Source organism: Ascaphus truei, chromosome 17, assembly GCF_040206685.1.
Source record: "Ascaphus truei isolate aAscTru1 chromosome 17, aAscTru1.hap1, whole genome shotgun sequence".
Classification (NCBI taxonomy): Eukaryota; Metazoa; Chordata; class Amphibia; order Anura; family Ascaphidae; genus Ascaphus; species Ascaphus truei.
Window position 1 is genome coordinate 42257090 of NC_134499.1, and position 10039 is coordinate 42267128.

General features: G+C 41.6%; 1 protein-coding gene across 2 annotated transcripts in view; it reads left to right on the forward strand.

The window, feature by feature from the left end:
* Positions 1-9850: 9850 nt before the first annotated feature.
* The window catches only part of SYN2 (synapsin II), a 224150-nt gene continuing 223961 nt past the window's right edge, over positions 9851-10039 (forward strand). Inside the window, exon 1 of one of the 2 annotated variants that reach the window (XM_075574945.1) lies at positions 9851-10039. This exon is cut by the window's right edge and continues 790 nt beyond it. The gene's annotated coding sequence lies outside the window, so the exon portion shown is untranslated. The other variant, XM_075574946.1, reaches the window with a different exon arrangement.

Here is a 10039-nt window from a genome sequence, read left to right on the forward strand (position 1 = left end):
CTAACACATATTAGTATTTCGAAATAATGTTTTAAAGTTACTTTGTAAACATGGTGATTGAGATGTGTGAGGGGTTTGATTTCCTCCTCCTTGTGTGTCACTGTGTGTTGTACAAGAGCTTGCACAACCAGCGTCCCCTCTCTCACTGTCTGTTATCTTTATGGACCAGTATCTCCCAACTCCAGTCCTCAGGGAACCCCAACAGGTCAGGTCTTAAGGATATCCCTGCTCCAGCACAGGTGGCTCAGTCAAAATGACTGAGCCGCTGATTGACCCACCTGTGCTGGAGCAGGGATATCCTTAAGACCTGACCTGTTGGGGTTCCCTGAGGACTGGAATTGGGAAACACTGTTATAGACTATCTGATATGGATAGCGTGTTCTGTCCTGTTCCTTCCGCTGCTGTGGACACTGGAATCCTCTCTCCAGATGCCACCTACATCTTTTCTATCTCAATACTGCTACAAACAGTCACACTGTATTGCTTGCATATACTCAAGGGTCCTTATTACCCAATATGTTGTGTTCACAGCATCTGCAAATAAATGCAACAATATCCTTTCATTTCGACTTAAAAACAGATGGATTTGTGTGGTGAGTTACAGAGAAACACACACACTGACCATGGCACAGACCACTTTGCCTATGTAGCCTGTATTTCCCCTAATGAATCTGAAAATGTACTCTCCAATGAGACAAGGTTCACAATCTCTAATTGTGTATTTTTCATTTTTGTATGGTTTCCTTTTCCTAATCCAATATTTTTGAATTATTTACTATATTAGCCCGCCACTTCTGCTGGGAGGCTGTTCTTCATAAAAGAAGTACTTTAGCACATTTCATTTGAGTTTTTGGTTTCTAAACATTTTAATCTTGCCCTCCTAAATGCCTTCGAGTTCCCCTTCTCCTAGGGGTTGGGAGATGGCCCTCCAAAAATCACATTTGAAATAATAAGTGGAATAGAATAATTGGGTTATTGATGCCAGGAAATTGCTTTCCCTTTGTCACTATCTCTTTGTTACTCTCTTATTCCCTATCTCCATCTTTTTGTCACTCCTTTTTTCTTGACATTTCTGTATCTCCCAGTATATGTCTCCTGTGTCACTCCGAGCCCCCTAGGATGGGAAATTGCCCAGTATACATCTCCTGTGTCACTCCGAGACCCCTAGGATGGGAAATTGCCCAGTATACGTCTCCTGTGTCACTCCGAGCCCCCTAGGATGGGAAATTGCCCAGTATACGTCTCCTGTGTCACTCCGAGCCCCCTAGGATGGGAAATTGAACATAACCCGTCCAACTGCAGAACACAACATGTTGTGTTGGTGTTATACTTTTACCCACACAAAATGTTTCTCTTCTTTTCCTTATATACGGTATACCCTTGATTTATTTGAAAGACTCTGTCTTCTATTTTAAAATATGACAATACCAAAATCATTTAAAAAGAGGGCATTCTGTATTGTTAAATACATCCCAGTCTGGTAAACAGATGTTCAGTATGTCTTGCACAGCAATGTGTCACAGGCTCGTGCAGAAGACAAAATGGCGCTGATCACATTGTTTACAGGAAAGAAAATGTTTTCAATGTAACTAGTAAATGCATTTCCAAATATGTTTGAGAGGGAAAAAAGAGTAAGAATGATAGAAAATATACAAAATGATTCTATATTTTCTTATTCCCAAGTAATTACTAGGATTAGGACATAAATGTGTATGTAACCACAAAGGCCCGTTTCTTATTACTTCAACATAAAATACACATGTTGGGTGCTATGTATTAAGGCGATTTTGGAGCCAAATTGACTCAAAAAGGATCGTTTTCACCTTGTGCTTCTATGTGTCAACTTTGCTCTACTTTTTTGCCTCCGTTGAGTGAGTTTACAATTTGTGGAGTGTCAAAACTGAGAAGGAGAAATGGCAATGATCATAGTGAGGGACATTAAAGTGCATCTCTGGTAAGTATAAGGTGATGGACGTTTCTGCCTTGGAACAATCTGCCCTTGGTGTAAGGCTCGCGCTCCTATATTTGACACAACTGCGGTTAAAAAAAAATGGAGCAATGTGTCAAAACACACTTTCTTTTCTCCAGAATTGACTTGATATATAGACCGCTTGATCATATCTACAATAAGTCATATTACTTACATTATGCCAGGAGATGAAGGTGGTAAGAAGATTACAAGTTTGTAAGGAATTAATGCAACAACATAAGAAGGAAAGAATTTCTATGGAAAGCATTACAAGGCTTGTTAAAATTGTACTCAAACAAAATGCATTCTGAAAAAAACTAGAAGAAGCGTTATTTAAATCCCACTGCACAGTCTCCCACATGAAGTCGGATTATTCCTCCCAATATTACATCTAATGACTCGGTGGAAGACTCATACATAGTTCTAATTTATGACAGAGCTGCATAAGTATAGTTTTAGGCACCACATTATCGTTAAATACATATAAGGCCTCACGCACTAAAGGTACATAAAAAAATCACCGGTCCATTGAAATCACCATTTTTATGAGCGTTGCTATCACGGTATCAGAAAGCCTTCATTACCTGTCATAGCAAAATTCACAAAACGGGTGATAAGCCGGTGATCTGATGAACGACCCTCTGAAAAGGCCTTTACCCGGCGAGTTGTATCTGCTGCAGAGAGAGCTGCTCTGAGAGAGCCGTCTCCCTGTGCAAATATCGCCCGCAATGCATGTGTATAAATTTTAATTTTGATAATAGTTTAGATGAGCAGGGGGTCTCCTGAGCTGAACTGCATGGTTTCAGCCTCGGGGACCCCATACTTCCCGAGATACAGGCGGTATCTCCTATGCATTTTATTCCCATGGTCACGTGACGTGGAAATTTAAATGCATAGGAGATACCGCCCCCCCCCCCCCCATAACGGGGCCTGTATCTCAAGAAGTAGGGGTCCCTGAGGCTATCCGCTATGGTAATGAAGTTTACTGTAAATGTATTTTTATTGCACAGTATTCATGCCGGGGGTCTCTGGTGCTAATATTAATGGATATCAGCTCCAGAGACTCCCGGGATCAATCCTGTGCAGGAAAAAGGCATTTTTTTTCTAAGTCCCATATCGCTGCTTCTCTGCAGGTTTCCAACACTTTTACGCCAACTTTTTCTGGCGTGAGAATTTTGTGATAAAATCACCATTCTAGAGCGGTGATACGCGTTCATAGCCTAATCACTGCTACTAGAATTGCGTGAGTTTATGAACATGCCGAAAAGTGGTGATAAGTGGCTTATCACCGCTGCCTCAGTGATTTTTTTTATGACCATTTTTTTGAGCGATTCAGTAGGCATTTTGGGCGATAAGTGGTTGATAAGTGGCTTATGAACGCTTACTGCATAGGCCCCATAGTGCATATACTTATATATACTAGCCACTTCTTCATATGCTGCTCTCTTCTTCTAACTTTGCTTCCTCTTCTGCTTAATCTTCTATTTTGCTTTCCATAAAATGAACAATTCACTTAGACCTTTTGTATTAAATAAGGTCATATTTTCCCTATTAAATATGCCTTCTTAACATAACAAGCTGCTGCTAAGCCAGCCAATTATCCCTTTTGGGCAGTCATACAAGATGTTGAAATCAATAGCATGTTCTATCTAAATAGTTATCTTTCCTAGAAGCAAAGTATTACAAGGAAAGAAGAGCACCAAAACGGACCAGTGAGTATCATGCATTCATTGTCACATTATAACTCATATTTGCTAAGCAGTGCTATTCCATAAGAGACCTTCCAGCACCAGAAGCCACCGAGCGAACCCAATTCATAGTGATAATGATGGCAGTGGGCGGCAGCGCTCCCCAATAAAGGTTAAGCCCAGTCCACTGGTCCCCCCCAAGGCTTTGTGTATGAAGGAACTCCTACCCTCCTTTTCATCATTCCTTGCAAGTTTATAACTCCTTTTGGCCTAATTTTGCTCTTGATGTTATTTTGTGGGGCTGTGTTCGCTGTATCCGGGAAGTATTATATACCATCATACAGCTCTTTCGTTGCCTATTTTGCTATTCATTATATAATAATCCTTTATTGCTTCCATGTAACCAGAGTGGTACGAAGAATCCAGGTGCTCTGCCGTTTGCCGTATCTCTCTGCTGCCAGTCGCTGCAACAGGGCACAATGTGCTTCCCTGCCCAGGAGGGCTGTAATCCCTGGAACCCCATGTAAATCTGGAGTCGGCACTGCTGCAGTATGTCAGAAATGGTGGCCCTAATTGTCCATGCATTCCTGCTTAGCCCTGGTGCTAGCGCGTGTTTGGATTTCTTTCTTGGCTACCATGTCATCCTTAAAGCTCAAAGTGCTGATTGGCTGAGATGGGGAGGATTGGGCGGCCGTTTAAAGCTTGGTGCTCCTAGTTAGTCAGTTTAGAATTCGGTGTTGACGGGAAGCCGCCTGGCTACACCCCGCTTTTCCTTGGCCCATAGCTTAAAGCCCTATTGCATCCAACTGGACAATTTGTCATCCAGCTCTCCTGATTGGCCAGCTCGCTGAACTCCATGCCCTTCCCTTTTCTCTGAATGAAGAAGGGCCTGGTATAACTACCCCTGACTGGGCCCACTCTCAGCAGATTTGCCTGGGGACAAATAAGCTATAACGCTGCTTGCAAGCCTCAGCTGGAGAGCTATATCATCTCTACCCCTAAAACACTGTTATAAAGGACTTTCCCTCTGAGACCCCCGGGCCTACAACCTATGGCTAAAGCTTCAGGTTTCTATGTACTGAACAATCCCTTTTATTTTATTGGTGGGTCTATATATTTTTTTGGATGTACCATTGCCTTTTCATATTAAACCCAATAGTTTAATAACTCTCTTGCCTGGCTGATTGTAAGCTCATGTGCACAATGCGGCTAAGCACTGCATTTATTTGTATATTTTGTACGATTTTGCTTTTTGTGTACTGGAAGTTCTGTGGCTTCCCCATTGTATACTTGTGTTGGTTGTGTAAGTGATCACAGCTCTCGCTGCCCTTGTAGGCTCTTGGTTTTTGGCCAATTTCGAGCAATAAGCTGGTTCAGTCCTTATAAGAACTAATTTTTCTGGCGACCAATGTTTTTAGGTGCCATGGTCACGCCATTTCAGGACAGGATCATATTTAATACGTGTTGATATTGCATAAGACACCTTCCGGAAGTTTAATAGGTTTTAAGGTGCCTTTCGGCTCTGCTTCATAAATATGGGCTAAGGTGTCTTATGGCTTAGAAGCACTTAGTAATATGGGTCTATGTGTCTTCTAAGAAAATTCACAAAAAGAAAGGGTACTGCACACTGTTAAAAATATAACTAGGAGATACAGCTCAACCCCGTGATAACGCAATCCATTACAACGTGAATCCGCTTATAACGCGATGTGATTCTTTGGACCCCAAGCACAGCGTTATAAGGGGGTTGATCTGTATCTGGTAAATTATAGGGCACCAAAGAGAAGAGGAATCAGAAAGCAGTAAATGTATCAGAGGTGTCAACCACACTAAAAATAATGTAGAAAATAGATTTACAGTGGTAATTGGAGATTTGCCATTAATCAGGATCAAAATGCTAATTTTTATGTGCCTGGAACATGTTACATTTTACTAGCAGTGAATGTATCACAACAACAAAATAACCACTGATACAAAATGTTTGATTAGGCCATGGTTAATAGCAGACATTTTTTTTCTGAAGACTATATGGAAAATAAATATTTCTGTAGTGCATAGTGGCAGAGGAACTGTTGGTCTTGGAGAACTGTTGATTTCTTGCATGAAATAACGCTATTTAAGGGAACAATATAGTTTTTCATGGATGTAATTGTACACATGCTTCAGAGATCTCATACGTTCCTTGTGTGTCCAACTACTGTGTATCTATGAAGAATTGTCGTGTGGTCTAATAAATAAGTATCATCCAGTACAATGGTTCTAAACCGTTTCAGATTATCTCTTCAGTTACTGCTAAAAATGTCTTTATTTTTATGGCTTTCAGTTCTCGCTATCTAAAATGTTAAATCCTCATAACTGTGCCAGAACCATCATTTTTATAATTAAGTCACAAATTATGATGCTGATGTTCTAAGTATTTGGTACTTTGCCATATATTTGCATTATCATAAGAGGTCAGTTGAAAGTGAAGTTGTAGATAAATAATGTGCATATTATAACGCTACTCTATTTTACCATTTTTATGTTATGATTTTAAAACATAAGAAAAAAGTTGTCAAAATACATGTCTAACAATTATGGTACTATCAAATCAAAAGACATAAGTAGGTCCGTGTATGAGCACACAGTAACACACACTGCCCCATTCAGTGCCTGAAAATACACCTTATTTTATAAGCTCGTTGCTGCCATTTCTTTCATCTGTCAGGCTTTTTCTAAACAAGATGGTTAATGTCACTTCAGACCTACAATGTTTTGGATGCAGAAAGAAGATATAAAAAGTAATGCAAAGAGATGCACAGTTTGATCTCATTAGAATTTGTGCATCATGTAACTCTTCCAACGTCAAATTCAAGTATGTGTACGTGCTTTTGTATTTTTCCCAATGTGTAATGCTGCTCGGTGCTGGACTGATGAGTGCCAGGATTCTCCATACACACCCACATACCTTTCAAAACAAAACATATCTGCCGGACATGATCCAAGGACCCTAAGTGTTTGTATCTATTATGTGTCAAACTTTGCCGAGGGAAACTGCGCCTGTAAATAGTTTGTTGGGCTTACTGCTTTTATTGAATAGGTTACAAACTTCAGGCACATGCTTTTATATTGTGTAATGCTGCTTTGTGTTCTGTCTCAGAGGATGTGTGGATCACTCCCTGTATGCTCTGGGGAATAGGAAGTAATATTTATGTATCTCTATATTCATTGGGATGGTTCGGGGTCGCCAACAGCTTTCCCAGGGCCCAGGATGCCAAGTAGACATCCTTAAAAAGGTGACTTTGCAGGAATGTGCAGCAGAAGTGGAGCGGTGAGTGAGGTAGATGAGTCTTGCTGCAGCACTTTGGATGGATTGGAATATGTGGAGGAGCGGAATGCCAACTCGGAGAAGGTTGCAGTGGTCTAGGCGGAACAAGATGAGTGGATAAAGATTTTAGTTGCGTCATGATTGAGAAAAGGGCGTTGTGACAGGGACTTATCCCTGTGAAAGAAAATGCCTCTACATCCAGCAGGGAGCTGGTTAAGTGCAACAGGCAATCAACCAGACTCCACCTGCCTAATCAGAGCTCATGTGAGACACAGGAAGAGATTTCCATAGCCCACAACTAGGGCTGACCGGAGGAACAGATGTCTTGCGCTGCAGAAAGACTGTTTGCTGACAGCAAGACAAAGGGACCAGACCTCTATACCTGGACATGGACATTTCCATAGCACACATGGGTGCTGACCCAGGAGAGCAGAGAGGCCTTCCCCTACAGCTACAGCAAATAGATAAGAGACTTTCTTCTTGGACTGTTGTATATCTATATGTATATATATTTGAGGTGGTAACTAGCTTAGCTACCCACCCAGTTAGAAAGGGACGGAGTAAAGGTGTAGATATTCTCCAAAGCGGAGTAGTCCTTTATTTTGTTAATTTTTAATGTTTTTGCCGTGTTAAAGGAACGAGCGCAATAAAGCCTCATTTTAGTTTCACCTTAAAACGGTCTCCATTGCGTACATCTTCTCACATCCCTTACAGGCGTATTTTACCGATATTTCAGGGGTGAAGATGGTAGGACTTGGTGAGGGATTGAATATGAGGAATGAAGGAAAGGGCAGATACAAAGATGCCCCTAGGCTGCGGGCTTGGTGTGTTGATGAGATTGCGGTATTATTGACAGAGAGGGAAAGTTTGGGTGTAGAGGTGCCCGTGGAAAGGGGAGAGATTATTTCAGTTTTGGACAGGGGAGGAGAGTTACATTTGGGTGACATAAGTTTATAGATGAAGCCAAATGTTTATATAAGTTTACCAAGAGAAGCTGCTAAAGGGATTACATTACCAATAATTATGAGGGCGGTGACATGAACATCTACTCACACTTTGCCACAGTATTGGAGACCACCCGAATCAGACAAAGTAAAATTTGCTAGAGTAACCACCAGGTGAGGGATGCTTTTCCAGCAGCTGTTGCTAGGTGGCAAGCCTCTCAAAGAACAAAACAGAGTTTGCCGTTGTTCTAGCGGTTCTAACTGGCGGCGGACGGTCATGTGGTAGGCTACCCGCAACTAACGTGGTGTTTTTTTTTGCCTAGCACTATTTCTTTGGTAGGCTGTTGCTAGGGGCAATATGCTTATTTCCTAGAACAGTGGTTTACAACATTTTTTTTGGTTAATGAACCCTATAATTCTATTGTAAAATTCTGTGGAACCCTGACCCTCTCTAATAGCGCGTCGGAGATCAGATGCATTAAAAGGAACCCCATCCCTCTCTAATAGAGTGTCTGAGACTAGATGCATTGTAAGGGTCCCCAACTCTCTCTAATAGTGCGTCTGAGATCAGATGCATTGTAAGGAACCCCAACCCTCTCTAATAGCGTGTGTGGGATCAGATGCATTGTAAGGAGCCCCAACCCTCTCTAATAGCGCATCTAACATCAGATGCATTTTAAGGAACCCCAACCCTCTCTAATAGCGTGTCTGAGATCAGATGCCTTGTAAGGAGCCCCAACCCTCTCTAATAGCGCGTCTGAGATCAGATGCATTGTAAGAAACCCAACTCTCTCTAATAGTGCGTCTGAGATCAGATGCATTGTGAGGATCCCCAACCCTCTCTAATAGCACGTCTGAGATCAGATGCATTGTGAGGAACCCCAACCCTCTCTAATAGCGCGTCTGAGATCAGATGCATTGTGAGGAACCCCAACCCTCTCTAATAGAGTGTCTGAGATCAGATGCATTGTGAGGAACCCCAAACCTTTCTAATAGCGTGTCTGAGATCAGATGCATTGTAAGGAACCCCAACCCTCTCTAATAGCGTATTATTCTGCTTTGCTTTCATCTGCAAATATGATGCACATTTTTAAAATATGTATATTGCCAAGAGACACAACATACGCTTAATTGCTTAATTTCACATTCACCTACTCCACTATTTATTTCATTTAGAGAAGCAGAGCCCCCGCAATGTAATCCTTAAAGCTAAACGTACATTTATTTTTTTAAATAAGATATCTGATTAAAAAAAACTTTACCTTTCATTTCTTATAGCAAAAAATTACCCCAAAACCCATTTGAAATATCTATTTACAATAATTGTACATTCCCCCCTTTAAAAAAATAACACTTTTTCTCATTGATTACTAAATATTATATATTTTTTATTGACACTTTGACCATTGAATATTAGACAGTGTGCAAACCGTGTCAATTTGAGCATGGCAGCGTTATCTCTGCCCGACTGCCCCAGTATAGCGTACAATCTGTTAATATCAGCAGAGAGCAAGGTATGAGACACAATACATGTATATAGCAATGAATATGATGTAGTACTGTAATTACACGAGGGAAAGCAGAGATGATTGCAGTAAGATCTCTGCACATCCCCAGTCCATGTGACACCTCTTGCTGCACTGTACCACTAAGGGTTGGGTAACCATATGGAGCCAGAAATAAAGAGCTGTGACAAATGACTCCCATGTGTTAATTAAAGATCTGCTTACTGCGCCCAGGCTCAGGCACCTTGCTTCGGTTACAAAATTACAACCGATTGAAAGGTCAAGAAAGTGTGTTACCAAGTTACCAGGTGGCATCTTTTTTTTGGGGGGGGGGCTTGTATTTCACTCTTGATTTTTATGGGAGAAGCTTAAAGGAAATAATAGCCCCTGGGAGGTGTCTGTGCTTTGCACAGCAGAGCAGCATTGGCAGAGGATGCTCAGGCAGAGGATGAAGCAGCAGCAGCTTGGGCTGGGACTTCACTGCAGAACAACCAGCATCCCCCTCCCTCTCTCTCCCTCTCTCCCTCCTTCCCTCTCTCTCCCTCCCTCCCTCTCTCTCTCCCTCTCTCTCCCTCCCTCTCTCTCTCATCCATTTACATTGCACACTCAGACCCCTTAGCAGCCGC